This window comes from Rhipicephalus sanguineus, chromosome 1 (assembly GCF_013339695.2).
Source record: "Rhipicephalus sanguineus isolate Rsan-2018 chromosome 1, BIME_Rsan_1.4, whole genome shotgun sequence".
Lineage (NCBI taxonomy): Eukaryota > Metazoa > Arthropoda > Arachnida > Ixodida > Ixodidae > Rhipicephalus > Rhipicephalus sanguineus.
In genome coordinates, this window is record NC_051176.1 from 34,100,082 (window position 1) to 34,115,319 (window position 15,238).

The 15,238-nt window shown below is 49.6% G+C and overlaps 1 pseudogene; it reads left to right on the forward strand.

Moving 5' to 3' along the window:
- Positions 1 to 2,316: 2,316 nt before the first annotated feature.
- Positions 2,317 to 12,768, forward strand: LOC119380096 (uncharacterized; annotated as a pseudogene).
- Positions 12,769 to 15,238: the final 2,470 nt, after the last annotated feature.

The window sequence follows — 15,238 nt, forward strand, 5'->3', positions numbered from 1 at the left end:
GCCAGGGCCTGGGGAATTTCTGGCTGCTTGTGTGGCGGCTTCTTGAAAGAGACGTTGGTACGCGGGCCGGTTGAGCCCGAGCCGAGCTTTCGGCGCTGGCGGACGTCAGGGGCATGCTCGGACTATAACGTAGGGGAGAGTGAGATGACACGTGTTGCGCAGTGAACCTATCCCCTCGCGTGTTGTAGATTGTGTCGTACGTTAGACCAATGCCGTGTCTGTCATGAAAGTGTTTGTGCCATTGGTTGTGGTGATGCCAACCCCCAAGTGTGATTGGTTTGTTGAGGGACTCTTTGTCTAACTGAACGTTGAAAAGAGGCTGTTTTGGATGTGAGAGGAGAGTGGAGGTTCGGGCTTGGACCCGGGCAGACGCCTGAGCGTGGCAATAAAGCGTCTCTTCACTGGACAACGGCTCTTCCTTCGCGCTGCCACCGTGCACTCGAGTCATCGAGGGGCGCCGATTCGAACCTCAAACACCTTCCCTCCTTAGCTAGTGTTGAAGCTAGCAGAGGATAGTAGGGAAAGGAAATTAACTGGCGCAGTCGACCCTAGGATCGGAGAGCCCGCAGTGAGGAAGGTGCTGAAGCCCGGCGAAGCTGTCAAGATGCTCGCTGCTATTGGGACCTGCTGGTGAGCTGCCTGAAGCAGTACTGACATTCCGAGCCTGCCGGTCAACTTTGGAGCCAGGAGTCGAGCGACACGTGAGCGCTAGGTGTCAGCGAACAAGGGCGAAGCCGAACGACTTCGTTGAGCGACTGACGAGGCGCTGCGGTGTCCTGCATCGGGAGGACAGCGGCAAGAGACGTCGACGTGAGGGACTGACGCAACGGCGAGGGTGGTCCGGTGGAGCACCGCGAGCATCGAGCGACTTCGTAACGACAAGCGTCAGAGACGGGACGGACGCAGCTGCAACTGACAACGACGGTGGGCGACGCATCATGGCAAGGTGAGGCTCGCTTTGTGCTCTCTCGGGGCCCTTTTTACTGAATGCACTTGCGTTCAGGCACACTCTGGTAGATGTCGGATTCAGAGGGAAATGTTATGGAAGGTGACAGTGTAAATAGATCGGATCGCACTCGGGAGTTGATGCTTGAGATAGAAGCATTAAAGCTCAAGCTTGAGCTGGAGAAGATGAGGTCGTCGCGTGCCTCTCCAGAGGAGCCGGAAATCCGGAACCGGCATAGTGGTATTGGATGGTACGCGAAAGAGCTGAAAGCAGTCCTTGCGCCCATGCCCACTAATGAGCCAATGATTCCCGCCTGGTTCAAGAATGTGGACGCCCTTTTTGCGGCGTTGAGCATACCTGAGGAAGTGCAAGGCACTGTTATATTGCCATTCTTAAGTGACAAGATTCGGACATTCGTTGCCAATCAATCGGAGGCTGGGGTAATGGCGTACCCAGATCTAAAATCTAAAGTTTTAAAGGAACTGCGGATGACTCCAAGTGAGTACCGCCGAATGTTTCTAGAAATTAAAAGAGAGGCAGATGAGTCTTGGAGCCAAGTGACAGCACGCCTGGAGACAATGTTCACATACTACCTCAGAAGTAGAGAGGTGCAGTCATTTGAGAGCCTTCAGGAATTGCTGATAGCAGATAGGCTGAAGCAGTTAATGTCAAGTGATCTCCGCTCACTGGTCACTCAGCAGGAAGTAAAGGGCTGGTTGAAGCCCAAGGATATAGCGGAGTTAGCCGCAAATTTTGAAGAAAGCCTCGACGGCAGCAGGCAGACCAATTACCGCGGCACTGCAGTAAGAAATCAGAATTATAGGCCGCACCCCAAACAATCCACTGGTCCAAACTTCAGCCCTAACTCAGGAGTATGTTTTGGATGCGGACAAAGGGGCCACTTTCAAAGGGATTGCGAGTCTTCACGAGACACTGCCGCTAAGAAAGCAGAGGTTGCGTGCGTAGCTCCCCAGAAGGAAAGGTCATTTGAGAGACCAGCCACACCGTCGCGGTACCCTGCCTTTATGAACAATTCACTGATGGGAGATCCGAGGATCGAAATTTTCGTCGGAGACAAGCCCTGTTTCGCGCGCATTGACTCAGGTGCGGATATAACAGTGATACGGGCGAAGGAGGTAACTGCCGAGATTTTGGGTCAGAGTAGTGGCATAATAAAGCTAACTGGTGCTTTCGGTCAGGGCGTTACAGCGCGCCTAATGTATGTGCCCCTCGGCCTTCCACACTCGTCAGGGAGCGCTACTCAGCGTGTGACTTTACTTTGCGCCGTAACTGATCAGTTGAGTACCAGTGCGTCCGTACTACTTACTCCGGAAGATTACGAATGCCTTCGTCTCTGCCGTCAAGAGTTAATGAGTGACCTGAAGGAGTATGATATGGGAATCAGCTGCACTACACAGGAGATGGCACCGGAGCAGCATTTACCATTGAGAGACCAAGAGCAGGTGTCTCAAGGCTCTAACCCTAGTGCTAACGCCGTGCAGCGCACATTAGAGGAACCACCAAGCAGTGAGCAACAGGTACCTAACACCGAGGGTGAGGCAAACACCTCGTTAGAAGATAAAGGAGAGGAGGAGCAGGATGCACAGGCGTTGGAACCGCAGGCGTCTAATTTCACGTCAGGTTTGGAGCAGGGGCAGGTTGAAAGTCAGAATTCTGTAGGAGAAGATATTATTGAGGACAGCGAGCGGCTTGGGCCGGTCACTGAGAGTTCTTTCGCAGAGGAGCAAAAACGAGATGAGTCACTGGCCGATGCGTGGCGCCAGGCAAAAGACGGGTCGCACGGCATGGTAATTGACGGTCAGTTGCTCTATCATAGGGAGCAGTTAGACGGGAAACAGTGCCTCCAGTTAGTAGTACCAAAGTCGCGCCGAGCCGAAGTGCTAGAGTTAGCACACGACAGCCCTTGCGGTGGTCACTTCTCAGAAAAGAAAACGAAAAAGCGCATTAAAGCGTCCTTTTATTGGCCATCATTGGGATCGGACGTAAAGCAACATTGTCAGAGCTGTCATGGGTGTCAGGTTCACGCGCGTAGGCTTAAGACCGATCGGGTGCCTATAACGCCTTTGAACAGACCGCAGACACCTTTTGAGGTAATTTATCTTGACTGCATAGGCCCCCTTGAGCCAGCTTCCTCGCGGGGTCATAAGTATGCTTTAAGTGTTGTTGACCTGTGTACACGGGGCAGAAGTGATTCCACTGCGGGCATTGACAGCCAAGGCAACGTGTCAAGCTCTAATAGATGTGTTTAGTCGCTGCGGAACGCCTGAGCTGATATGTAGCGACCAAGGGACAAATTTCACGGCTAAACTAACGGTAGAGCTCATGGATATAGGTTAGGCGTAAAAATGAGGTTCGCGACGCCCGATCACCCGCAGAGTAACGGCATCGTGGAACGCTGGAATGGGACGTTCAAAGGTATGCTGCGCCACGTAATCGGCACGCACGGGAGAGATTGGGACCGCTACGTGCCTTGCTTGCTGTGGGCGTATCGCGAAGTGGCGCATGACATTACGGGGAAGTCACCGTTCGAACTTATGTATGGTCGCGCACCACATGGGCCCCTCAGCATTCTCCGTAAATCGTGGACTGGTGAGTGGACTCCTCCGATTGGGCTAAACAAACCAGCGGCAGTCTATTTGAAAGAGCTGAGACAACAAATGAGTGAGGTCGCAAAAGTTGTGGATGAGCGCAGCAGCGAAATCCAGAAGCTTTATACACAGAAGTATAACCTTCGCTCCACCCGGAAGGAGTTTTCAGTGGGGGATCAAGTCCTCGTCATGCAAAGTGAGGGCGGCAGCAAATTGCAACCGAAGTGGCAAGGACCAGTGGCCGTAAAAGAGAGAACGCGGGCCGACAGTTACGTTGTAGTGGACGCAACGGGTGCTGAGAGGCTAGTTCATGCTAATAAGCTCCGACCGTATCACGCGCGGGCTAACAATGTAGGGGTGGTATTCGAGGCCGACGCAGAGTTCGGGAACATCGAGATGGCACCGCATGCTGTAAAGTCGTGCGGCCAAGTTTCTGTGGCTGCCCAAGCAACTGATTTAAGTTCTAGCCAAAGGGAGGAACTCAGTGCGGTTCTTCATGAGTATAGAGAGGTGATGTCGGACCGGCCTGGCCGAAGCAAGTTTGGTGAGCACAAAATCACATTGTCACCCGGTGCTAAGCAGACACGACCACATATGTATAGAGTACCAATGGCCTTAAGGGCAGAAGTTGAACGGCAAATGCACGAATTGCTGGCGTGGGACTTTATCTACCCCGTGCAGAGTGCCTTTGCCCATCCAGTGGTATGTGCGGCCAAACAGGACGGATCCATCAGGATATGTGTAGATTACAGAAGCTTGAACTCCGTTACAGAACCTGACCAATTCCCTATGGGAAATGTGACCGAGCTCTTGTACTCTATAGCCAGGGCAAAATATATATCAGTTCTAGACATGACCCGCGGGTATTGGCAAATACCGCTAGACGAAGAATCGCAAAGGTTGACAGCGTTTGCAACACCCAGTGGCTTGTATGCATGGAAGGTTATGCCTTACGGGTTGCGTAATTCTGCGGCAACGTTTCAGCGAGTAGTAAATGAGTTGCTCAGCAACCATCGTCAGTATGCATGTGCTTACATTGACGATATAGCTATATATTCTGAGACATGGCAAGACCACATGCGCCACCTACAGGCAGTATTGCGAGCAATTCAGGAGGCAGGCCTCACGGTAAACCCGGCAAAATGCAAGTTCGCTCAGCCACAGGTCAAATATCTCGGACATGTGGTGGGGTCAGGTTTACACGCTCCGGACTCTGACAAGGTACGCGCTATCCAACGGCTGAAGCCGCCTACGACAAAACGCGAACTGAGGAGTGTCCTAGGGCTTCTGAACTACTATCGGGACTATGTGCTGAACTATTCAAGGCTCGTCTTGCCCCTAACAGCACTCACAAACAAAAGGGTGCCGAACACACTGCCGTGGAACTCGGAGGCACAGGTTGCTTTCGATTCAGTTAAAGAGGCCCTCGCGTCAATTCCTGGGATGACAGCACCAGACCCCAGCAAACCCTTTTGTTTGGCCACGGATGCATCGGAAACGGCAATTGGAGCTTGCCTCTCCCAAAGGATAGGTGAAACTGAACGGCCAGTTGCATTCCTTAGTAAGAAATTGAGCCCGTCGCAACAAAAGTGGTCCACAATTGAACGGGAGGCGTTTGCAATTGTGTGGGCGCTAGAGTCTTTGGGTGCGTGGCTATTTGGCACAAAGGTCAAAATAATGACCGACCATGACCCGCTGACTTTCCTGACTCGCGCGGCCCCCTCAAGTGCTAGGCTAACGCGGTGGGCATTGGCGATCCAAAAATATGACATAGAAATTGTTCATATCAAAGGCGCGCTGAACAAGGCTGCTGATGCTCTCTCGCGTCTCGGATGATCATTTGGGTTGTGTTCATACAACCGTTATGTCAGTAGACTGTTATAAATGTTATGTAAGTAGCCTGTTATGTTTGAAGCAGACTGATTATTACTTTATCGGTAGCCATTGAACTAGTTACTCTGGATCGAATGAATGAGCAAGTTTTCTTTTTGCATTTCGGATATAAGTGTCAAGTGTTTGTAACGTAGCTCAGAAAGACGAACATTTGTGTATATATGAAAATGTCTTGTTATCGTAGGCATTCCTTTTGTTATTGCAGTGTAGACTTACCCTTAAGTCATAGAACTGTGTGTATAGGTGTATCAGATTTGTTTTGTAGGGCCAGTGTTGCTATGTAACGAAGCGATGTTTTGGGGAATGTGTTGATTCTTTTTCGAACCGGGTGCGATCCTTTGAGCCTAAGATATAGCTGACGCGGAGTCCGTCGCCTCCTTTGAGTGTGTTCTGCGGGGCCTGAAGGGCGCACAAAGTGAGTCTCACGTGTTGGGACAATGATGGTGCGGTGAATGTGAGAGACACTATGCAACAGGACTCCGGAAAGTTTGCGTGCCTTGTGTCAAGCTACCATGAGCTCATTAATACTGTTGATTTCATTCAGAGTGTGTCATAATTGTTGTTCGTCGCACGGATTTTGTTTGTTTCTTCTCCGCAGTATGTCGAGCAAGTTATTTTGAGTGTGAAATGGAAATTGGTCCAGCACTTGCGTGCGTGAAGAGTTTCCTATTTATTTTGTGCGGTGTTTTTTTTTGTTTTTTTATCGTGTTACGTGGACATCGAGTGTCCAGTAACACTCTTGAGGGGGGAGGAGTCAGTCTGAGGCATGCAGAGTCGGCGTGTTGTTTTGTGGTTCAGTGTACAAACTCTGCGCAGCGCAGAGAGATCCCCGCGTGTCGGCGCCGCAAAGAGCAGACGCGGAAGGCCCCGCTCTGGGAAAGAAAGGCGACTCTGTGGTGACGCCGTCAAAGCGCAGGGCCGCCAAAGCCGCCTCCTTGCTTGTAACAAAAGGGAGGAGATAGGAGCTGAACGGGAAGACCGTCGCGCCGGTGGGACGACCGCGACACACGGCCGCCTGGTTTCAGTTATTGTTTAGCATCCGCATGCACCCCTTTGAGCGTTTACCTGCGCTGCCGTTCCGAGAACCTGCTGCTAACAAGAAACACGTGTCGGCGCCGCAAAAGGGAACGCGAGGAATTGGTCTTGCGACCGCTTGGCCGGATGCGACCGGGGGATGTCTTTGTGTACAATGGCTGTCTGGTCGTAATTACGGAACTCGGAGCGTTCAGGTGAACCGGCCCCCAGCTGCATGTAATGACCGAGTGTCATTAGACTGGCGAGCAACGCACTATCGCGTACACATTTCACCAGTGGCCAGGGCCTGGGGAATTTCTGGCTGCTTGTGTGGCGGCTTCTTGAAAGAGACGTTGGTACGCGGGCCGGTTGAGCCCGAGCCGAGCTTTCGGCGCTGGCGGACGTCAGGGGCATGCTCAGACTATAACGTAGGGGAGAGTGAGATGACACGTGTTGCGCAGTGAACCTATCCCCTCGCGTGTTGTAGATTGTGTCGTACGTTAGACCAATGCCGTGTCTGTCATGAAAGTGTTTGTGCCATTGGTTGTGGTGATGCCAACCCCCAAGTGTGATTGGTTTGTTGAGGGACTCTTTGTCTAACTGAACGTTGAAAAGAGGCTGTTTTGGATGTGAGAGGAGAGCGGAGGTTCGGGCTTGGAGCCGGGCAGACGCCTGAGCGTGGCAATAAAGCGTCTCTTCACTGGACAACGGCTCTTCCTTCGCGCTGCCACCGTGCACTCGAGTCATCGAGGGGCGCCGATTCGAACCTCAAACACCTTCCCTCCTTAGCTAGTGTTGAAGCTAGCAGAGGATAGTAGGGAAAGGAAATTAACTGTACTCGTCAACTTAATCAATCGGCCGCGAGAGCACGAGGACCTACGCAGCCAGTGAGATACCTAGACGGATAGATACGTTCTAAATGCCTTTATTTCGCCTCAAATGCTTCGTGCGTAATAATTAGTGCCTAATCTATTTGTTACCAACATTATATGTGCAAGACCTACCGCCAGAAGGGATAAACTGAGCCAAACTACCGCGCATTTTTGCTGAAGGCGTTCCATCTTTGCATGCCAGGCATTGCCACTTGAACGCGAACGTTTGAACCAATATAGCGTCCACAAAAGCAGTGTTTCCACCCTGTTCCGGAGGAGCACGTCGAGGCACCCTAGTCCACTGGTAAACAGAGCGCACCCTGTCGGGGCACTCTTTTGGTTCCTCCGAGGTGCTCCGAGAAAATCGGCGGAGCAGCGCTGTGCAATCTCAGAATTCATTGCGTGCCGCGCGCGTTGCAGACGGTCAGCAGACGACGCGGAGCGGTAGGTATGACGACAGCATGCAAGAAAGCTAGCGCGCCTCGAGTTTTTGGAAGCGGTCTTTTTGTCCAGTTCGTCTCATGTGACGACAGCGAAGATGAAATCTTGCTGAGCTTGGCTATCAGACCCAGCGATGAAACGCCGAAAGTGCGCCATTTCGTGGAGGAAATTGTCAAGCTCTGCTCGACATCGACGTGAGTAAATATATATGTGTATATATACTCCTTAGAGGGACACTAAAGAGAAAAACGATTTTTCTCATATTAGTAAAAGTACTCTTTCACGATACCAAAAACCCCACGCTTGCTGCGAGAAGACGCTTAGTAAACGAGAAAACGCGCAAAAAACAAAATGTGGGTGGCGACGCCACCATGAAGGTTCCGCACCATTCGGCGTGACGTCACATGTTTTGACGGCGCCTACTATAGGAACTACGTAGTTCCTAATCGATAAAAACGAAGTACATTGTCCTCTGAGGGGGCCATAGACTTAATATACCAAGTTTGGGGTAATTTTGTAGAGCCAGTGGCGCCAAAATACGATAAATACACTTTGAAATCCGTGACGTCACGCAGGGAGATTTTAGCGTGAAATTTAAAAATTAAACTGTGAACTTGATTTTCTCCTCTATTATTAAACGTATGATGACGAAATTAACGACATTAGAGTTCTCAAACAGGGTTGCCAATGGTGGCTACTTTTCGCCAAATTGGCGAATTTGAGAGGCTCGTGGCGACCTAAAATTATGAATGGCGACACGGCGAAATTTTGGCGATTTTTGGCTTAGGTCTCCACTAAGTTATGCATCCTAAGCTCAATGTCTTCCCAACGAATGAGCGGCAACATTCTCTGTATTTTTCTTGGTTTTAGACCCACGAGTAGAATGTGCACATTACGCGTCATTCCGTATGTCCGTCCTGTAACTCGTGTGTATCTCCTCAATTCATCTAGATACAGGAGGTACTGCAGCGGCCCCTAGCGACATTCTAGCAAAATGTAAGTCAGCGGACTGCCTTGCATACCGCGAGGCGGCAGTGTTTTACTATAAGTTTAAGGCTTTAGGTGCTTTAAGCTTCTCTAAAGTTTCGCTTCTGAAGGGGCTAGACGACGGGTTGGCCGCGTTTTCCGGCCATGTGTTCCGCCAGAGCTCCAACTGTTCTGAATAGCTTGGCGGCTTATTCACTGTTTCAGTTCCCCCAATGCAGCTCGTAAAGACTGTTTTGGAATAGCGAAGAGAGACGGATACGCGGCTATTTGTGCAATAAAAAAATATTTGTTGAGGCATTTTCCACTGTTCTCGGTGAGCGCGTGCAATCAAAACAATTGTTATATAACATTTTACCTTATCTACCTGTTCATTAATAACGCATCGGATTGACGCGTGTAGATATAAGTGACTATAAGAAAGGGTCGGTGACGTCCTGTATCATATTGTGACGTCATATTGTGACGTCCGGTGACGTCCTGTATCATACTCACTAATGATCGGTTACTGTAAGAATTCTGTGGTGTTACCTTCAATAAACCTTTCAATCCTTTTAATTCATATAAGGGTACGTAAAGCTGTCTACAAACAACGCTTTGACAGTTTTCGCCCGCGGTTTACCACACTTTTACCTTTGAAACGGTCGGATAGGGATAGAAGGATATCATGAGCGTTTCATTCATTCACCTTTCCGCCACCACGCACATCTTGCGGCTAGTCGGAGAAGCAGCACCATGCACTCCCATGGTGAAGCGGGCGATACGACTGGCATTGAGAAACGTCAATATAATTTAAGGGTCTAGGATGGTACTGTATTCTACGGGGCTATACATGAGTGGAAATTTTTATTACTATAGGTATGCCGCACGTATCTAGAATGGCGACTTTTTTGGCGAAATTTGTGAAAAAATGGCGACTTTTGGCGACTTTTTGCTCGTCGTTTGGCGACATTTAGTCGAAAGTCAGTGGCAACGCTGTTCTCAAAGCACAATTTATCGATATAAACCGATTCATTGTTTCTCTTTAGTGTCCCTTTAACTGCGCTGAATTCGTTTTGATTGCGATGCACTTCGGTTCCTTTCAGTTCCGGAAACACTTCCGATTGGCCAGAGGCGTAGGCTATAGGCACCGTGCATACGTTAGGAGCCGCCACAGTCGCGCGCGGCCTCCAGCGCCACAGCGGCCACGGCAGCAAACTTGACGGGATATGGGAGCAGACGACGCAAGCGGCAGCAAGCCTCTGCGCCGTGTTCTGCTGCTTCGCTCGACGCGTTTTCGTTTCCGTTCGCTTTCAAAAGACGTTAAATTGTTAGCAGCTGCCACAGACCCTGATGTCAGAGGGTATGCTTCTTTTCGCCAGACCTCGTGCACCCTCAGGGGAACGCGGCAGCATAGAATGCATGTGCAAGGGAAGACGACACGGAGGCTACGGGCACGTTGAGCGAAACTGCGCGCCGCTTCGTTCACTAAACGATCACAGCTTGTCACCCTCAGGCTAACGTGGCCGCAGACTTCGCGGCTGCTTGAAAGAGACAACACCGGCGACTGCATTGCGTTCACTGCGCCGATTTCAACCAGTGCAGCCGAGCGGTCGTCACAGCGGCTGTTAGCTAGCCATGGCACTGCAAAGCGTGTCAATTATTATTACATTTGGGTTCAGAGAGCTACGTGCTATAGATGGTTTCTTCCGAGGAGCTAATTTAAATAAGGGCAGAGAGCTTCTCGATCTAAGCGAGGCTGGCGAGGCATGTTCACGGCTTCGTGGAAGAGACGTTGCACGGCGGGGCGGATCGTCAGTCACGGGGAAGTGCACACCACAGATGCGAATGAACGCGCCGGGAAGATCCGTGAAAATTGAGGTATGTCGCTTAAATTTGCTTTTTCTTAGTTACAGGTCATGTAATGTTTTCTTATCACTTAAAGCAGGGACATCCGTGCGGCCAACTGGGAGTGCTGTGCCGGAGTCGCAGGAAAGTATAAAACCGCCTGAATAAAATTACTTGCGCATCGAAGACAAGCAAACCGCGATAATGGGGCTTTCCTTTAATTAAAAACGTCTGCCCGAAACACTCAACTGTGGCAATCACAAAAGAAAAAAGTGAGCGATTTTTTTTCTTCTCTCCTTTTGTCAGCTTCATTACAAATAATCTGGAGGAACTTCTGCCTCTACAGTTAGGCCAAAGAGCATCGACATCGAGCATGTGCTGAGGTTTTTCTGCAGCACTGAGTGCACTTTGTCTGACGTGCTCCGGGCAGAGGCCAGCGACGCGGCATCGCAGTCCCACCTCATGCTCCTTCCTGCCTCTACTCAAACGCTGAGCTTGTTTGTTTTGAAACGGATTATTTGCTCATTTTTATGTAGGCTCTCAGGCAAGCTGCTGAGGATATACAAGCAGTATGTCGAAGTGCCGCATCAGGAAGTGGCCGAACTGTCAGCACGCATGTTATTAAACAGAAATGCTTCGGCAAATGAGCGTTTCTGCATAATTACTGCGACAAAGGTGTGAAGTAACACCTTTTGACACTTCGTCTTGGCAATGAGTCTGCTCTGCGATGTACATTTAGTGCACTTATTTAGGCCGGCACATTTATTTTTCTTTTTTGTATCTCCAAGGCGCACAGGGTAATTGACATGCTAGGCAAACGTGCAGATTGCGTATGGTCTCTGATTGGAAACCAGTAAAATCGCATACCTGGAGAATTTCTGTAGGTGTTACTGCACCCAACAACGCAGCAATTATTCTTAGAGTTTGGCATAACCGACACAAAACGAACAGTCCGCGAGAAGGCCGCGCGCCGTCATCGCGGAACCGTTGAGCGAGCAGGGCGAGCGGGTGAGAGTATCCCGTCAAGTCTGCGCTTGTTGCCGCTAGGGCCGCCTTCATTGGCGGCGGAGTTACGTCTGCACGGAGCCTATAGCTCTCAGTTCTACCCGAAAGCTCAGCGAGGACGTAGCCCGGAAAAGTCTGCAGAAAAACGTGTTTTGTCGTTCCTGTGGTAATTGTTTTCCTACAGATTTATTTCTTTTTACGGCATCTGCATACGACAATCAGCTAAGCAGAGTAACCTTGTGCAGGTTTGCTGGGAATAAAGTTTCTCTTAGGGCCGTTTCCGTGCTGTTTGGCATGGCGGAGGGCACCCTCCATGACATCATCGACCGTGTGGCCACGGCATCAGCACCAGGTTTATACACTTCCCCGCAACTAAAGGAGAGAAAGTGTTGTCGAGCATCAGTTTCGAGCAGGTAATAGCGTTCGTGACAAACCGAGGCATCTCAAACATGTGCTTGTCTGTGTGTTTTGTAGGAAGTGCCATGTGAAAAGCCGCTCTCTGTCTCTCTCTCCACGCACACACACACACACACGAGTCCATATATATGGGGTGCATCGCAGTGTTGGGGTGCATCGACGGCACTTATGTAGGGACAAGATGCCCAGCCCACAAAATCGCGTCCACGTACACGAACAGACACGACAAGAACTCGTACAATGTACAAGCAATCTGCGACAGCGGCAAAAAGTCTGTTCACGTTTTTCTGGGAAATACGGGAAAAACACATGACTGGGAAGCCTTCGGGCGATCTTTTGTACTAGAAGACTTGCCCAGGATATGTGAGGGAGACCAATTTCATATATTAGGTGATGCGCATTACCATTTGAGGTAGCATTTGTTAACGCCGGTCCGCGAGTGCGCATCGAAAATGCGTTCGGTCTACTCAAGGGACGCTTCAGGCAGTCATTCTACCTCGAATTTCGGTCCGTAGAGAGAGCCACATTATTCATATTTGCGTGCTGTGTGCTCCATAATTTGTGCACACCAGCAGGCGACACGGAGTTGGTAGCTGACTGCTCACAGAACGCCAGGAAACGAAACCGAAACGAGCTTTTCGTCAGCGAGGACACAAAAGGGGAGAAAGTTCTTCGCCGGTTGGGTGAACTGAAACGGAAAAAAATAGCGCGTCGTTTCAGTCAGACATCAACGAAAAGTTGGATATGGCACAGAATATGACGGACTTTACGCATGGCGCAAAGTCTGTGTTACCTAATCTGTGTACACAGTCTGTTGATTTGTTTTGTAACAACGCTGTCATTGTCGGATTCAGTGATGAGATATCATTGGTCTGCTCGGTTACGGACTGCGGTTATCGATGGAATTTCTCCTTGCGTAACCGTTACATGACATCACTAGTTTGTGTAAACACTCTGTCTCCATTTCTTTGTAGTCTCTCTATATGTATATTGTCTGTGCTTTGTTTTAATGTTTCTTCCTGCTTGAAAGTAATTATGTTATTCCCGCAAAATATGAGCTCACCGTTGTTTCATTAAACGATCAGTCGACAGTACCGCTTCGTGTTGTCTCTTTCCGTGTCCCGTGTGCCTTTGCTGCTAATCCCCAACTGGCCTGCACCCACACGTCTTCTAAGCCACAAAGTAAATTTAGTAAGTCCACACGTTTTTGTGTTGGTAAAATTATATATAAAGGACAAGATGACACGGGCAAATCAAGGTAACCTATAAGCGTGGAGGACTTACCAACCGATTTATTTATTTTGCACATATACACTGTCGACTGCCTTTTCAGGTTTTGTGCAAGAGCAGGTACATGCGAATTGCGCGCACATGTGTCAACAATACATATATTCCAGTCGACAAACAAAGAAAAAAAAACAGTACACATACAATCGTTGTATATCACATGAGAAATAACACAAAATAAGTTGTAATAGAATACCTTCAAGCTCGCTTCCTTGCAAGAATGAATATCCGTATGCACCAGGCATTAAGCGTCATTTTTTTCAGCTGCCAGAAAAGACCTGAATAAATCCATCTTTTCTTTGTGCCGGCGTTCCCTCTGTTGATGTACCTTCCACATCATTCCAGCTATTGCGTTAGCAGCTCTCTTTAACGGAGCTGCCCCTTCGGCTACTGCGCTTCCAGTTGCTGCTTTGAACTCTACTCGGCCTGTCCCCTTAGGAGATCCGGCTTCATGTCATCGGCAGCCTCTACCTTTCTGAACTCTTCGCTATATTCCTCTCGAACGGGCTCGACGCCAGAGGACCTGTTATGGGCGCGTTGATGGCACTTCCTTTTTTGTAGCGTTAGACACACTGACCGAGCTGGAGCGGTTTCGCGTGACCGTACAAGAGCCGTGCTGCGCATGCGCAAGGAGCAGTGATGTCACACAGCTGGCGCACCGGAACGCTGGAACACTCTAACGCTATGAGCCCGTGGCTGCGGGCGGGCTGATCGCGTCCCTGTCGCGTGTGCAACGTCGACTGACCGAGTGCGTCCACTGCATGAACGCGCAAACTGCGCCACGGGCGATTGGCCGCGAGATCGACCTATAGGTGGCAGCACCGTCGCCGCGTTAGTGTGGAGAGGCGGTCGGAGGCACGTATACAAATGCACACAGCGGCGCTTCGTTGTGAGCGGTTTGAGCCGATTGTCGGCGAATAAAATGCGTTGATTGCAGCTTACTGGTAATATATACGCTCTTCGTTGTTGAATCGATGCACGAAGGTCATCCAACGTTACTATTACTAGTGCGAGAAGCGCAATCTGCCGATGAAAGGGATGCTCGCCCTGGATGACAGTCTGCGCTTACGCACTATATGACGTTTTTTGTTGTTTTCTCTGTACGTGTTTAGCTTGTGTTTTGTGTACTACGCATTGCAGTAGCACGACTGAACTACTTAAGTGTTTCCTTCTTGTTCATTTGTAAACCAGCCCATATTCCTGTGCAGTGAGTTCAATAGCACTGTTCACGCGAATACGAATATATACGCAGGTAAGAGTTGAGCACAGAGCTTTCATCGATTGATTACGTGCCCGACAATGATGAAACAAAGGTCCGGTTATTTTATGGAACAAGTCTCTTTTTTTTTTTTCAACTAATAATGTCCGCTGGCTTTCATCAATTTATAACAACTACACACAAACGCTCAACATAATGTAAAAAGAAAGGATGAGGTTTTGCGTGAAATTATACGACATAAATGTAAGGCACGCCGTCGGGATTAATTTTGAACATTTCGGTACTTCAAAGCGTACCTAAATCTACGCACACGGGTGGTTCTGCATAAATTTCGACCCAAGTTAAAATTGTGCGCGGCAACTCCGTTTTAACACTGCCGTGTCATTCCATTGTCTGCTTTTTTCTTTTCTTTTTTTAGGGACAGTTTGAGTACCGAAGTCTCAGACTTCACTTGATAGAAATATTTCGCTGTAGCGGGACCACGACCGTACAATAAAAGGACATCTTAGCACAACTAAAGCGCATCGCGAACTGGAATGCCGCGGTTATACACCTAACAACAACGCGAAAGTGCATGAGCCTCGTTTCACCACCGAGTCGCTGAAACGCTGCGTTCACGCACTATTTAACGTTCCTCATGTTTGTGACTATGCCAAGCGCACTTTAGGGTGTGCTTGAACCAGAGAGCGGCACCAACACTGAAATGATTGTGGCGAACGAAGGG